The 18,343-nt window shown below is 30.4% G+C and overlaps 1 protein-coding gene across 2 annotated transcripts in view; it reads right to left on the bottom strand.

Moving 5' to 3' along the window:
* LOC124533860 (G-protein coupled receptor dmsr-1-like) overlaps positions 1–18,093 on the bottom strand; it is a 35,220-nt gene extending 17,127 nt beyond the window's left edge. The window contains exon 1 of one of the 2 annotated variants that reach the window (XR_006966707.1): positions 17,851–18,049. The gene's annotated coding sequence lies outside the window, so the exon portion shown is untranslated. Of the gene's footprint in view, positions 1–17,850 lie in introns of both variants that reach the window. The other variant, XM_047109408.1, reaches the window with a different exon arrangement.
* Positions 18,094–18,343: the final 250 nt, after the last annotated feature.

Genomic DNA, 18,343 nt, shown 5'->3' with positions numbered 1-18,343 from the left:
AGAAACTTCTCGAAGGTCTTGTGACGTATGAGATTGATTATTTTTAGTCCATCCATTTGTTGTCAAAGTGGGAGCGCTGTGATATTAAATTATCTTATAATAGAATCAAGGTCTATGTATATTGGACTCGATAGCATATTCTATTGTATCCATAACAAATGTATCTAATCTTTATACGTGTATTCTGATTCTGCTATGTTGAAAAACTCATTTCGCATGAAATGACTGAATTAATTTGTGAACTGTTTAAAACTCGGAGGTATTGTTTCAGTTATCATTAATGTCTATGGTAACTGATTTCTTATAAAATAAATTTATAAATATGTCCGTTATAATTACAAATGCTAGGAATCAATATATGTATAGCGATGAAAATGGATGCGACGAAATTGCTCGAACACAGTCTTATTACGTTGACGAATTCAATGAGAAACTGACTGGACAATAGAGGCACCGCGTAATCCACGCCGTCGCCTCTGCGCCGCTGTCACAGCGTGATACCGAAAATGTTCATTTGAATTTTTTTATTTCTACAGATTTTTTAAAAAAGAAGAATAAGTTTTGTATCTTATTATCTTGATAAACTAGGTTTAGCTGTGAAATATTTCAGAATTTTACACTCTAAAGAATTTAGAAATTTAGAATAATTTCAGATTTCAAGCGCGCTTCCTTCACAGAGTGTAAACACATATACTCTCTAATTTTATACTTTTTCTTTGTACAACGTTTGTTCATTGGATATTTTTTTTATTGTAGCTCATATTTTGCAAATCATATTTTGTTTTAAACATGATATGATAATCAATACAAATCGCAGTTAATTGTATAAAGCAGTCTTCTCATCGAAAGCGACTGAATTATAAAACGTATAAGTGTATGTTGAAGTATTGGTGTCATGCGTCCGGAAACTGTATTTTTTTTCACGAAAAGAATAAAATAATTTAATAAGCGCTGAAAGCGTTTTTATCGCTATAAAAATGAAACTAAAGGGATTTACAAAATTCTTAATATCAAAGCTAAATAATTTTTAGAAAGAATTAATTATTCAATTTCGTATACGGGTTTATAAAATTGAGAGAATAAAAAAACGGAATTAATTAAAGGATATTTTGTGACTTCATAACATCGAGAAAATTTTATTCTTTAATGTTTTTTACCCAACCCAACCCTTGAAATAATAATGTACTCGTATGTTATACGTACTGTACTATATTTAACTTTGAACTGTTAAACTTTGAAATGAAACACATGCAAAATCAAATAAAAGTTTGACCCTTTTGCCTTATATACCTTACGCTCTAAATGTTAATTATTTACATACAAAGTCGCGTTAAATACGAGAAATATGATATTTATGTTGTTTGCGAAGCAATAAACCAAGATAATAACGGGACAAATTAATTGACGGTAAGACTTTGTGCAAGCCCATCTGGGTACCGCTCATCAGATATTCTGTCAAACAGCGTTGTTTAGTATTGCTACGATCCGGTTTGAAGGGTGAGTGAGCGTCGGAATTACAGACACAAGGTACATTACATCCTAGCTCCCATGGTTGGTTGCACACTGGTGTGTCGTTAGTAATATATAATCGTATTTAATATTCATTACAGTGCCAATGTCTTTGTGCGGTGGTGACATTTTACCGTTAAGTGACTCATTTGCCTTTTCATAAAATAAAATGTTATATAATTTGGCATTTGACGTTTACGACGTTTCGGCAATTGAGAAGTTTTTATTTTCTACATTTGTATGGAAAAATGTCAAATGCGCGGTTTCATTGTCAGCTTTATGGTATATATTTAAATTTTAACAGACATCATTAATATTTTAATCTAGCATCGTGAAAAATGGTGTAATAACAACAGAGTTCAACATAAACGTACTACAAACACGAGTCATTATAGCATTAAATATTGCTCACAAAAATATTCAAATAATTCCATTTTAGCCGTAGTTATATTAAAAAAATATATGCACATTTATCACAAAATTTGTAGCAATTCATCAATTTTCAATTGAACATTAATTTTGCAAAAGTAAAACTGTAATTCGATGTAATTTGCTTTATTATAACGTGGAAGTTAAATTCCTTTATAAAATTGTGGAGTTTAAGTTCGTTTTATGCAGTAAATACTTATTTTTAAATATCAACTTTCGGTCTTATGTAAGGCAGGGTTTGTATTACAAGGTAACCTTTTTCGTTCAATTAATCTTCAGCTTTTTTTTTCTAAAAGATTTTGAGCTAATGATGAAACTTTTTTAATAAAAAATCTTTAAGAATAAACCTACGAGAATAATGTACACGCAGTACATGAATATAACGTGTAGTTCGGGTAAACCCTGTGGCTTCATCAGGGTTATTAAATTTTAGTTGACATGATCGAGAATAGCTTTTAATTTTCAGTGCTATTGAGGGAGAAAATTTTATATCCGATGATAAATAAAATACAAGTTAATTACACGTGATAAACGATTAGGTACTTTACACTTTTATGTAACCGGTACACATATCAGATACATTTCTAAGTAAATCGACTTCACTTAATCCATTCATTATTATATACTATAATTCGGCAACATATGGTTTTTATTGAGCTGAGATGGCCCAGTGGTTAGAACGCGTGCATCTTAATCGATCATTGCGGGTTCAAACCCAGGCAAGCACCACTATATATATGTGCTTAATTTGTGTTTATAATTCATCTCGTGCTTGGCGGTGAAGAAAAACATCGTGAGGAAACCTGCAAGAGTCTAATTTCATCGAAATTCTGCCACATGTCATTCCTCTAACTCGCATTGAAACTGCGTGGTGGAATATGTTCCAAACCCTCTCCTTAATGGAAGAGGAGGCCTTATCCCAGTAGTGGGAAATTTACAGGCTGTTACTTTACTTTTACGGTTATAGTACTTGTGTAGGCACGAACAGGACAGGATTATAAGAAAATTAACTTCCAAGAAGTTGTAAATTGTGGGTAAGAGAGTTCGTGATTAAAACTTTCTGTAGAATTATAACAACTATTAACTTAAAATTCAATATGGAATTTCCTTACAAGTTCAAACAGTATATTCCTAGTAAAATATTTGTTTAAAGATGACAATTATATTCAAATAAACACGACACAGGACATTATTAAGTTCTTCGGCTTCGGGTGCGATTTTTAATAAATAAAATGAGAAGAAAAGAACATATAAGTCTGGTATAGTTATTTTATAACTTTTATTTATTGATTAGTTTATATAAAATGAGGAATATGATTTCTTTTTTAATAATGATCAAAAGACAAGTATAACCCGACCACTCGTGTGAACTATTTTTTCGGTGAACATAATTTGAAAATAAAATATGTAAGGCAATCGTAATCTACGATTGCGGTGTAAATAGTAACTTTAATTCAATATCAATTAAGATAACTTAAATGTTTAAAAATATATCACTTATTGAACTTCTATTCTCGATAAATGAATATAATATAAAAATTATAACATTAATTACGACTTTCATCAATTCCATAAAATTATATTCCAATTCTTTTTTTTTAACAAATTAATGTCGTCGAGAAAATTAAGTAAGAATTTACGCAAAGAAAAGGACTCTTTGAATACTTACTGATTCTGATAACTTTGATAAATTTCTGGAATGGACCAAGATGAGTGTTACATAATTTCTTGGAAACGTACGTAGGCATATTGCACGCCATATGCTGACATATTGTTCTCCAATTCTGGCCGGAAAATTATTTAAATGGCAAATGTATGAAACTTTATGTCAGCTTTGGTCAGTTATTTCAAATTAAACAAATATGTATTTATAGCTTCAAATACTTCGAGTGATAATAAAAAAAAGTGTAAAAGATTTATTGTCCCCTCCATCGTATTTTCTCCAGCGCCGACAATAGAGTCGGTTCATTTTTCACTCACAGAATCACAATTGCGGTGCATCGGAAAAATGGCGTAGCATTCTCTCTACCATTCTACGCGGTCACGATAAACTTGTGCAGTAATTGCTATTTTTAATTAGGATTTTTAATTAAATTAATTGATAATATATTTAACTTATAGAATCAATCTTTATAAAAACGCATTTAACAAAGAAATTATCATATTGTAGCTAAATAATAAATGTTGTATATTAATTAAATCATTTCATATAAATTAAAATACTGTTAAAACGTAATATTCCCAAAATTAAGAATACTGTTTCATAATACTAGAATCAAACAGCTAGGTGTAGTTTTATGTGAATAACGATCTCCCGACATCAAATTGTTATTTTATTGCATTTTGATCACTTAATGACGATTTCCTCATGATATATTTCTCAGCGGTGAATAGATTCTTCTCGATGGGAATAAATTGTTATGTTTGTATTGTTGTTTTATGTTTTATATGTCATTCGTTATGATCGATTTCGGCCATATCAAGAAGTACATGAGTACAGACTACCAAATTCCGGATATAAGCCCGATAACATTTTTTCGATAGAAAAAATCAATAACTTTTTATTGGCTCAACCTGGGATATGAACCCACGGAATACCACGGGATTTATGATCGTATAGCAAGACAAAAGAGGCAGTCAGGTTAAGTCAGGTAGGCTTGGTTTAATCCCACATAACCCGGTTTCCCCACCAGGGATCCTGATACCTTGCTGAAGGTTTCCACTATGTGAAAAAAATGTAGGCTTGGTTTATATATTTATCATGTAATTAAAGGCGCAAGGGACATAATATTTTAGTTCCCAAAGTTGGTGGCGCAAGTAAGGATGGCTAAATATATTTATCAGCGCCAATGAACATGGGCAGTTTTGACCACATAATATCCGATGACCCATTTGCCGATTAACCAAGCATTTTCATTTAATACACAAAAATGTATGCGAAGATACAATTATGAACATAGATTTTTTTTATTCTAGATGTTTAGTAGGTTTCCTTTTATGAAATTGACACCCTTATAGTGCTTACATAGCATCGCTTAAACTATTGACATAGCTACGAACGCATAAAGTAGGCAAACGAGAAAGATAAACTAAATAAGGTTAGCGTTCTTAGAAATTCGTCACGTGATATACATTATTAAATCTACGTTAACAACACACCAAGGGTCGTATCAGCACTCGTAAAATATGTATTAATATGATTTCAGCGTAACATACTGTACTGATGCCAAAAACATTATTTGATATGTATTTATCTTGGTATGTTGAAACTATGTAATTTCAAGCTAATCGATTGGATTTAGTGAAAGATCTGTAATGGATGTAAACTAATGCTAATTCTAATTATTCACAAAAAAAATTGTAGGTCTCTACATCGTAGCGACAAATGTATCTTTAAAGTTCTAGGTTTCTCTACCTAATTTAATCTACATATATGTTTATTATCAAAACATAGGTAGGTACCCGAACGTGTTTTGTTTTTCTTCCATTTTTTCGAATATTTCAGTACACAATTACTTACAGCACCAGCCTGTAAATTTTAAGGCCTCCTCTCCCATTAAGGAGTTGGTTTGAAACATATTCCACCACGCTGTTCCAATGCGGGTTGGTGGAACATGTGACAGAATCTTGTACAATAATTGTTGCATAGCATATTTAAGTTTATATATGAAATTTACAAAATAGATGCGTAATCAATAACATTTTAGTAAGGGTATATATATTATAGGTATATTTTTCATTAAAATATTGTTTGTTTATGCGGCTAGATTCATTATGAATTTGCTTAAAAGATTACCGAGGATGAGATTAATAATACCCAAGAATGAGTAAATATTAATCGTCCCATTCTATGCAAGTGTTACCCTAATATAAATTTATGGGTTAAAATTTTACTAGAGCACAACTTAATTTTCATTTATTAATATATATCCATGATGGTGAGAACGAATTGAACAGAAACTACTATATTTATATCTTTAGTAAAAGGTAATAAAAGTATGTGTGTTTATTTATATAAACTATGGGCTACCCGTTTGTTTGTTATACATAAAAATATTCAAAGATGAGGGAAATAAGTAAAGCGTGACAGTAAAAATAATTTCAAAATTAAAAAGAAGTTTCTATGGACTCTAAATAAAGCTTGTATATTTAATTTTTTTTTTAATATTGGATAAGTAGTATAATTAATTCTTAAAGGTATTATAATTCATAGTAATTAAAAATAATTATATAATATTTTAATTTAACACTAAATACCTCAAATGAATTAGAAACTATTATGTACATAAATGAGAGATTTACCCTGTAGTGCTTCTTTAAATTGAGCAGCGATCGAGGAACCATCGCGATATACGTGATAAGGAAATAGCACTTTTTTTCACCGGACATGAACTGAACTCCTATGTAGATAGATTTTACCTTTACCTTTTACCAGCAATATTTTAAAGTGTGATAATATATGTGTCATAATTCATTTAAATTGCGTGATATAATTAAAAAAAAAAAACTTTTGATTAAAGCGGAGTACATAGGTCGTATTTGGATAATTAAATCATATGCGTTTGCTAGTAAAATTTTAGTGCTAAGTGTAACTGTAACTGTAACGTAACTAAGTGTGCTAAACTTAATTCTTTTCAACCGACTTCCAAAAGGAGGAGGTTATCAATTCGTCTGTATTTTTTTTTTTTTCTTTTTTTTTTTTTTTTTTTTTTTTTTTTTATGTTTGTTACCTCATAACTTTTCACTGGGTGGACCGATTTTGATAATTTTTTTTTTGTTTGAAAGGTAGTGCTTCCCGTGGGGTCCCATTTTTTTTATTTTTTTTTCCGATGATGGTATCCATATGAAAACGACATAAGTCTTAAATTTGCGTTATGTATATGCGCGACAAATAGGTGAATAACTGAAAATCACGTTAACCAATTTTGATAATTCTTTTTTTATTATAAAATATATACTTCAAGGGTAATTTGGTGAAAGTTTGGTAAGGTTCTGAGCACAGGATCCATGACAAAGTGACGGAACGGAAGGGAACGGAACAATTCTGAGGAGCACGTTAGCGATACTCAGTCGAATCCTTTATTTATAGGTTATTTGGATATTTGAGTCACCTTCCGTAATGTGGTTATATTTATGTAATTATCATAGTCGAATATTATAATCAACTAGCTACCCACCCCGGCTTCGCACGGGTGCAATACTGATACTAAATATACTACAGAATTTGTTTATATACGACATCACATCGCAAACTTCTAAAATTATCAGTGTTTCTTTACTATATTGTTCATGTATTATATACACAAACCTTCCCCTTGAATCACACTATCTTTTAAAAAAAATTCATCATGCATCAAAATCCGTTGCGTAGATTTAAAGATATAGGGACAGAGAAAGCGACTTTGTTTTATACTATGTAGTGATGGAACTCCTATACGGCTCGCAGTTAGGGTGCGATATGGGGCAGAATTTCTTACTATCTTTAATCAAATTTTGTGTATGTGATGTGATGTCATATGATGTACGAAATATAGTTGGTCTTTTTCAAAGTTTTTTTGCTGAGTTCGATTACAGCTCTTTCGAGGGATCCTTGTAGTTCACGCCGCGTGACGTTTAAATCCGCATTTTCGAAAGTCTATTTTTGCTTTATTCGCAAGTTTCCTTTGAAATTGTCCTCGAAGTAGTTTCTGACTCATATAAACGGAACGCTTAATCTATTCATATTAAAAAAAAAATAGTTAGTCAACATCAGCTTCACTTAAAATCAAAAAATAAATAAAATTTTAACAAAAAGAAAAACCGACTTCAAACAAAACACTATTTTAAAACAAATGAATATGCACGAAAAAGTAATAAAAATAATTGCGTATTCAACATATTTTTTAGAGTCTTCCTAAGTTAAATGAAATGAAAAATATTAGACTACTTAAAAGTCGATTAACGATTATATCATGTAGTTATAATTATTGTTATATTTGGAGTCGGTGTCAGCCAATAAAACCCTACAGTATATCTATCAAAAAACAATACGAGAATACTTTAACAAATATGTTTTTTACAAATTACCTTTTACACAATAATATACTGGATCAATCAAGGGGCTCGCATCGCTTCTTTCTTTTGATTGTTGGGGCAAGGGCACCGTGGCTGACACCGGCTCCAAATATAACAATAATTATAACTACAAATGTTCGGTATTGAAAAATTCTTTTAATTTTGGTAGCAAAAGAATATTTCACAAAACGCACGTTGGGCCTTAACATAACATCATCTAACTTAGCGAAGAACGATAAAAGAAAGACAATTATAAAGACAGGAATTTTCTTTGTCTGAAAGATTTTATATATTTTTCCGCGAAGGAACGATTCCTCGAGAATTTTTTTTTCAATAAAATACAAATGCAACTTAATATATAACGTGCAAAAAAAGTAAGAAACAATACGCCTTTGTCGTTCCTTAATTGGTATAGATAGGTACAGTTTTGTATTCTGACTTTATATAAAAAAAACTATTGCGAAATTACGACTGTTGCGGTTGTTCTTTTTATTTGCAGTTTAAAGAGCAATTTTATAAGAAATAAATACAAAAAGCGTTTATTTACTAAGCAACATCGAATTTAAGTTTTCAAAGGACATCGCTTCCACTAAGACACCTTTTATTCATTATATCAATATTCCTGTTTGTATAATATCTTATTTAAATTTTTAGTACGACCTTTCTTCGTTCTCTCAATCTTTCGTTTCTCGATAAAAGGCTTTTGTTAAGATTCTATTTTGCCTCTTCTCTCCAAGTAAGCTTCAAGCTTAGGCTAGAAGTGGAAATAACAATAGTCTTACGATTCAGGGACCAAACTGCGACTTTCACATATCTGGGTACCGGTTTAACTATCGAGGGACACTTTTAGGACAGCAACATCTATACCTATTGAGCTAGATTTAAAATTTGACGTCCTCCCTTTATCGAATTTATTTATTATTCAATTCTGTCTAAAAAACTAATAAATAATAATGTCACTACATTTATTTATTTAATTCTGGCTATATACGTTTTTTACAAATAAATTAAATATAAACGAAAAAATAATTAGCAAATAGGATATCTCACGACTTATTTTTGTCTTTATCATTTATTTCAAACACCGAATCTTAATAAACTCTATGGATCAGGTAGCTATGAGCTTATCTTGTAATTAATTAAAAATAAAGTTAATCAAATACTTGATCTTTTAATAAAAGCTTCTAAATTTGGAACTTAAATTTCTTCATGCAAAAGAAATAATCAAATACAATTTTAATTGGTAGCTAAGGTTATAAATAGCGTTTGAGATCTTATTACAAACAATGTCAATAAAACTAGATACACCTGGGTAATACAGGCTAGATCAGTATTTTACCGGCGTCCATGCATAAAATAAAATATAGTATCACGTTCAGCACGTATTTTCTGACTTGGCTTTGTTCAGGATTTTTGTCAATAAAATTACGTAAACAATTCGCAATATATTCTCATGTATGGAACGTGACAGTTTAACTCTGAAAGTAAATCGCACATAATTTAATGCCTACACCGTACGAGCCAACAACGTTCTCTTCCAAATGTATAAATTATTCAACTAGCACGTGTAATTTATATAATGGTATAGACAGATAGGTGAGCCAGGCTGAGCCTACAACCGAATATTTTGGAAGAAGGATTCATGCAACAGATGCTTTGAGGGACATAACATCCTAGTCCCTAAGGTAAGTGGCGCCTTTGCGATGTAAGGAATGATTAAAACGCCAATTTCCATAGGCGATGCTGATCGTTGACCGTCTCGATCTCACCAACCACGTGCTATTAAAAAAAAATATTTTTGTATAAGCTTTGTATTCGTTATTTTATTATATTTTTGGTATTGTTAGAAAAAATACAGCAATTTAGTTTAGCCTTGAGGAGACACATTAATAAATCTGTCTCTGCGAGAGAATCATGCTAATAAACAAGAAGCTTATAGTAAGAAATGTTTTCGTGCGGGCTTACTTTAAGTTTATTTTATACACCTACTTTTAAACAAATTACAAAATTTTGTAGTTAATAGTTGTTCGTGACCACAATAGCGCCCGTGTTTCTTGACCAAAATAATTAGGTGGCGTGAAGAGTCTATTTGTCCTTCTTAATTCAACACTGTGCCATACTTATACTTTTCCGATTTCATCACTCTTTCATTCTTAATTCAACACTGTGCCATACTTATACTTTTCCGATTTCATCACAGTATTTATAACTGAAAATTGAGCATTTTGCAAAAGTTGATCAAGAAGTCGAAAATATCTCTGCTCTTCTAAAATATATTTACGAATATTAATGGGCGAGCTTGAATAAATATAGATACATCAATGACACGGAAAACATATTTGTGAAGATACAAAATAACAATGAAAAAAAAATCTAACATGTCTTTTCTATTTTATCATGTCTTAGTAGGAAAATATCCCGTTTGGTATGATAGAACGCTATTTTCTATTTAATTCAAATTGAAAAGTAAGTAATACTTGAAAATCATAAACTGGTATTGGTACTGGTCTTTTGAGTGCAATAAGGGAAACTTACTTCATTGTGTTATATATGTGTCTATTTGTAGAACCCAACAGCTGAGACAATAAAATACAAAAAGTCGCTATAATTGTGTCTCTCCAATTTGGAGTCAGACACACTTATATAAAATTAGTAATTGGTCATTCAAGCAAACAGCAATAAAGTTATTGGGGCCTTGTTATTAGACTATTTGTCGAATCGCTTTTTTTACGTAATTTTCATATAGAATCGATAGTTTTTATATTAATTACTTTCACGTGCCTAATACCCCGAATACTCTAAAGTATTTTTTTACATATTAAATACATTTACGAATGATCGTGTAATTTTTGTCATTTAGGAAGCATGTATCTACTAATAGGAATCCCAGAAGGAAGACCCTTAAATACTTGCATTACAATAACTATGGAATAAGGTAACGAGAACACAAAGTGGAAAAATTCCACCGAAATACTGGAGTTGCCAGACTCATAACGTACACTCGTTTTAAAACGGCCTTCAAAGCCGAGATTTGGCCTCACTGAACGCACCATTAAGACGGGTCTAAAGTACTCAAACCTATCTGAGTACTTCACTAGACTTCCACTTTGAAGGCTGTTTTAGCGCTCGCTCCCATCCTCATTCCGTTAAAGTTACCAAGGCCACTAGTTAGTAGACTGTACTTTAAACTTTTTTCGTGTAATACGTCTATTGTCAATCGAGACGTAATATACGCTCTAAAATAACATCAATAGTACATCAATTATTATTATGGTATTGAGTAGTGTATTATTAATTATTTTTTATATTTAAGGTTCAGTCTCTCTAGTGAGCATGATACATACTCGTGTCAGAGGGACCCACTCTTCCTTAACATCATGTGTTGTTCTTTAGTTGCTTATATAGCAACTAAAGAATAAACAACATTAAATTAATATAAAAAAGTTAAATAAAATAAAAATAAAGATAACTGAAATTAATAATTATTACAAAGAGCATGTGTGTTGTATATGAGTGTCTGCAAGTGTGTGTGAAAGTATTATGATTATATACATTTAATAAACTGGTTATGGTGACGTATATTCACATACCATAATTATAAATGGTTTCAATAAACACGAGAAACTCGATAACTTTTCCTACCAAACATACGAAACATATTTTTCCGATATTGTCTTTTTGGTTTTCTATGCACGTTACCTCGCAATTTCAAAGATTTTAATGAAGCTTTTACTAAGTCACTGTGTGTTAGCGTTATGACCTACGTTCGTTATTCGCTCGTGTTATAGAAGATAACATTTCTGATATTCAAACAGCCGAATACATCCAATATAGTATTTATATGTATTTGAAATAGAAGTACGCTTTTATTTCGATCCATTTTTGTTTGTAGCTTGCCTTACAGTGTGATCAAAAGAGATTTTTATAATTCCTTTTCTGTTAAACAAATTTATATAAAAAAAAGTTAGAATGATATAAGGGTATTAAATTAACCGTTTTGAAACGATCTAAAAGAAGGAGTTTAAAACTGTCATTTATGAAACGGCTTGAATTTTTTTTATCATAATTTTATGTTGTTGTTGTCAGTTCCAATGTTTCTAATATGAATACAATAGTGTATTAATTATCATAAGAATACCCTTGGACTTGTTGAAAATATAAGATAAAAAAGTTCCATCACAAAAATATGTGTTTGTAAACGGCGTCGTTGACTATGAAGTATTTACAGGTTTTTCTTACAAAAAATAATAATGAATATAAGTGATGAAGATAATCTAAGTGTTTTTACTATAATATTATTCAAATTACAAAGATATTTTTAACTTTGCCGTTTCGTAAATTCATATCGTTTGTACAAAATATAATGGTAAAAAAGGCATATTATTCGATACAAGATTTTATAGATGATAAAAAAGCGTACCTGTTCACTTCGCAAGATATATTAATTTAAATAATTGTATTTAACTAACATGAATTTGTATTTTTGAAATGTTGAAAAAAAGTAACTACTAGTTTCTTGCCGGTTCTTCTCGGTAGAATCTAATTTCCTAATCGATTGTAGCTTCACTTAATTGTAAAATGACGATTCAAAAGTGCTCGTAAGAGCATACTTGAATAAAGTTTATTTTGATTTGATTTGATTTGAAAGCACGTATCAAAGAATTGTAAGACATTAACATTTTAATGTGATCTTAAGCAAGAAAATTATTTAAAAAAATATCGATACAATGTTTTTTTTCGCTAATAGGCGGATTTACATGCTTGAATGCGCATAACGAGATGACTCGTTACACGTTGTCTGTTAACTTCGCCGGCTGTCAAACAACCTTCGTTATCTTCATATTGTATGTGTTGTATTGGTTTTGTTTCTTATCGTAAATATATCGCATCACTTAATCAACCGATTAAATACAACTAAAATCGAATTTATATAATAATACTGGTTGCTTTTTATTTTATTTTCAGATAACATATGCTTTTAATGTGTAAAAATATGACCCGACTCCTAAAGGCATCTGCATTTCATTTATATCGTTATGAGCAGCAGCTTTTGCAAATGGGTTGTTTTGAGAGCGACAATCAATTAATACTTACTTATCTTGCCATAAATGTATATGCCCTCGTGCAATTCGCATTTGGACCTTCCATCATGGGCAGGAGTTTACCTAGTACGATACCGGCATTGAAGCCTTTGAGGCTAGTAGCTCCATCTTTACTCCAGGGTCAGGCCTATTTGGGTTGTTACTCGTAATTAGCACGTCGGACGCTAATGCGCGTTCCTCTTGGGGTCTCTGCGTGGCTCATGAAAATGTAGATACTACGTTTTAAATGCCAGAGATCTACTCAACTCAGCAACATAATTAAATTAAATTAAAAAAGACTGCCTATCTACGCACTTTTCATTAAAAGCACTACAGTGGCTTTGATTGATATCTTAATCATCATCTTAGATCATCTCAGTCATAAGTACTATGAGCTGGTTAATATTGATGACCGTAAAAATTAAAGGAAATTATTAGAATGATCTTATAGTGACGTAATAGTTAGTACAGGTTAGAATCTTTAAAATTACAGTAGCTCAAACTTACTAGAAATAAGATAATGTATTAATATTTTGGTTACATTTCTTACTTCCTGTCGAAAGTGACTAATTTAGTTATTTTTTTTAGAAGTGTAATTTTATAACATAATATTATATAGATAAGTGATACATGAGTTTAACGTCTAAGTAGAGCTGAAATGCAAAATTTTAATCTTGATAAGTTGGAATAGCAGCTCAGTTCTATCTTAATTTATCTATAATGGTTTACTGGAATTTCTAAAATTAACAGCAGTAGCATACAATTTTATTTTATCTATTTTAAATCATACTTTGAGCTAAATGTTAATCTGCCTTGACATAGACTATAAATACGCTATTATCGTGAAATTGGAAGTCCAAAGCGTCTAGCTGGAAGTTTCGTCAGCGACAAGTATGCTTATCCAAAAGGTACGCCCATAACATAATATTTGTTTGATTTTCAGGTGTGTTATCTACACGGATGGGAAAGGACGGATTCTAAGAGGGATTAAACAAGTTTGCTTAAATCGAATAAATTGTTTTGCTCACATTGACTAAACACGGTAAAATAGTAGCGAGAATTGTAACTGTATTTTTCCGCTGGAACTGGTGGAAACGATAATACGAGGTTTTTTTTTATTTTTATTTAGGAGTATATTTATGATTAAAATGTTTATATCTGGGAAATTTATACAGCTTGAGATATTTATGAATAGTTAACATTATAAGTTTGAGAGAGAAATTTATATTTTTTATATAAACTTTTTAAAAAATAAGTTTTGTTTGAACATTTCTATTTCAGTACCTCAGCAATAAAACACAGTACGTTTTTCTCTAAGGTTCTCGTCAACACATCCACTTTTATTCAGAGCATTTCGTTTCCTTCGACGCAACCACGGAACCGCTATTGCTTTACGCCACATTTAACTGCAGAAAACGGTATATCGTCCGTAGTCTACACGAAGCCTTTTGTCACGTAACTGAAGTTTGAGCTTCACTTAAACTTAAAAATAATGTCACTTACGTCTGGAATTATTGCTTTAAAGCACTTTTATTTTATATTATATTCTAGCTATTCAAAGGTTAATTATGGATTTTTTTATTACACATCTCATCTTAATGATTATGAACTGTGTAGATCCCTCACACAGTTTATATATTCAGGAAAGAGATTGAGACTATTAAAAAAATCTTACCTACTACTTAAATTATTTTTACTACATTTACGTACTAACTAGTATCTTAGAGCTCCGTACCTAAACTGAGATATCCTCAATCATTATGTGTCATCTTTGAGACATTTTTTCACGTTTCAAGTTCATCCATTGGAAATTTATAGGGTCATATTTCCCTAATCCAGTAATTGTTATTTAAAATCAATGCACTAGAGCAGAAAGCTATGCAATAACTCTTTATAATAATATTCAATAAGGCTTTCCAATGAAACAGACCACACAAATAATTTTGACAATTTGCTTAACTACCATTTGCGTATTTATTTTGGTCTACTTTGATATAAAATATTATAACTTACACGCAAATATTTTAAATAATTTTAACATCGATATAATTATTATCTTATATAAAAATATGTATAATAAATTTCATACAAGCATAACCTCGAAATTTTGACCATATTATAAATGTGTTTTACGAATTTGTCGTAAGGCAATAAGATTGTGCCAAAAAAAAATATCCTTTATTTCATACTTCTACTACATACTACATTATACACAATCTTGCAATCTATTTTGAACTCACTCCAATATACATATATTATTGATTTAGAAGATTGTGTTTCACTTGGTGGTAGGGCCTAATGCAAGGCCTTGGGTAGGTTCCACCCTCTCATCCCATATTCGTATATCGTCAGTCGAACAGCAATACCCAGTATTGTTTTGTCTTAGTTTGAATCGGTGTATCAGACACTAGGGACAAAACATCTTAGTTTCCAAGGTTTGTGGCGAATTGGTGCTCTAAAGAATGGCTAATATTTCTAACAGTGCCAACCTCTATGGATGTTGGTAACTAATTATCTACCCGTCTAAAAAAATGATGTTAACTTCATGCAAATTGTATGCAATGTCAGTTCCATCTAAGCTAGCTTAAAATTCAGTTGCAAGATTGACATAAGTTATCTAAAAAGAGCAGACAAAGTCACAGATTGATATTTTGATAATTTAAAGATTCAGTAATGAGTTTTCTTTTTTTTTATTTATTGTTAATGGATAAATGTACGTAGCATTCTAAAGATTGGCTATTTTGTCATAAAAAAACTTTTGACTATCAACGCAGAATCCCTCAGAACAAAAGCATAGCTTTACAAAGCGTAAATATTATTCCGCGTTTCGTTTCATTTTTATGGTAATTTTTCCATTATCACAATGAGACAGAAATGATTTTGGCTATAAAATAATAGGGTTGTACACTGTTTAACTAAAGTATTAAGTATTAAATATCTAAAAAAATTGTATCTATTTAATTGAATAACATAAAATATAAAATTAGAACGCGAAGGAATTTATTAATATATCTTGATATAAAAGCGAACTGGCTATGATTTTACTAAAGATATTTTACAAGGAGAGAACGATAACTACGTATATTCCAAATTCACAAGCAATCACCATGGCAATATCATATTAGACTACATTGACTACAAAGACAAATGTGCATTCGCTCTATGTACTCATGATTGTATACAACTAGGATGATATGGTTTAACTACATAGCGACAAAAATCGAATGCGAAATGTCTGTCCGTTTCTATAGTAAAATTCCACAGACATTTTTAACTTTGCCGTTTCAAAAATTCAATTTATTTGTAAAAAATACGAGTACAATGGTAAAGAAGTGTGTTATTCTCGGACAAGATGATATGATGATGCAGACGATAAAAAGTATTAACATTAATAAATATTTAAATGTTGAAAAAGAATAACTACTGAAACTCTTGCCGGTTCTTCTCGTCAGAATCTTCTTTCCGAAGCGGTGTTAGCTTTACTTAATATAGTTGTTAAATGATGATTCAAAAGTGTTTATAAAAGCCTACTTGAATAAAGTATATTTTGATTTGATTTCTGAGTAATTCGTCGTTCTGAAAGCGTTACGTAATCAGCCACGTTAACGCGGTATTTAACAAATTTGTTAGCAAAACAGAAACTTTACACCGTTACTTATCCGTGCTTGTAGCACCTACTTAAAAGAGCTTAACGCGTAATAATTGTTCATGGAAAAATTGTTACTAAAACTATTTTTGATTAGTATTTAAATGTGGTTTTAATAACATACTTTTATTATTATTAATAATTAGCACTACAGTTACGATAAATAAATCGTATTATAATTAAATGTATTTTTATTTCTACCTAAAATTATAATTATTATAGTATATATAAATCTTACATTTGAATGTTTCCCTTTTATTGTAGAGACGGAGTAATCCCTACAAACGACAATAGGATTCAATAATACGATTTGATACAAAAGGCAGAGAGTAAATTTTTGAAAACCCGAATTTTTTATTAAAAGTTTTGATAATGTAAAAAAAACTGTAATTATTTTCCAGTTTTATAATTGAACGCTTATTATCCAATTAAAAACTTTGCCGAAAGAAAAAAAAACATCGGCAAACAAATTACGATTAAATTCTACGAGTAATTATTAATTTAATACGAATTCCAATAAATGAACTACGATAAAAGCGTGACCAAAAAACGCAAATTATCCTGAAATCCCAGTTAATGACATAGTTACAGTTGTTTCGGCCGAAAGTAACCATTGTTATGTAATCTCATCGTCGTGGCTTATGTGTCCTTATACAGCCTTCATTGTTTTGTATTATATATTTATATATATAGCTACATATATTGCTTCGATGGATATCATAATACACGGAAGTAATATGTCGAAATAAAGAATAATATTATACCTATTTTTTTAGAATCCACAAAAGTTTTTATTTTTAATAATAATGTTCGTGACTGGTCTTATCTATTTTGATTCTAATTCTTTTAATGATATTACTTAAAATATATGTAGATAATGATTATGGTGACTTTAAAAGTATAAAATTTGCTACTGTATAAAGAATTCAATTGAGAAGACGGTAAACAACTTGAGATCAGCGTGATTTAGATAACTAAGCAAATAAGACGAAGAATGAACAATTTATTCGAAATAAATATCACTTAAATTAAATTATGTAAATATTTAAATTACAAAACTATATAAAACAAATTTTTTACTGAATTGAATATAATGTAATAATTTAAAAGTATTTATTTCATAGGACTTACCACTTTTTCATGTTGGCCTCACATGGTTAAGTTCATATATTTTAACAAAGTTATATATTACATAGTTTTAGGTATGTCAGTAATGTTCGCATCACTTATTTATTCGTTGTTTTTAGGAAAACACGAGGAAAATGCGCGGTAACGTGCGGCGCAGTCGGCGACGAAGTCCACACTGCTGTCCCCTACTAATCAGACCCTGTGTCGCTCTTCGTATTCTTCACTTGATGCTAACCAGATGCAGAAGAGTTTACTAGAAAAAGAATATATTTTTGTTATTCAGCTTTTATTTATTGTCACTTGACATAGTATGTGTTGTATATTTTTCGCAATTAAAAAAGTTTCAGATCAAAACATTGAGATAATACTCTGCACAGCCGTTTGGTGCTGGTGACGATAGAACCTTGGATACTTAAATACCGTACAATGTTCGATATTGGTGCCAAAAAAAATGTATTAACATTTTATATTTACTTTTCTCTAATTTTAAATAGGT

Source organism: Vanessa cardui, chromosome 11, assembly GCF_905220365.1.
Source record: "Vanessa cardui chromosome 11, ilVanCard2.1, whole genome shotgun sequence".
NCBI lineage: Eukaryota > Metazoa > Arthropoda > Insecta > Lepidoptera > Nymphalidae > Vanessa > Vanessa cardui.
The sequence above is the reverse complement of the archived record's forward strand: the minus strand, read 5'-3'. Positions and strand labels throughout refer to the sequence as shown.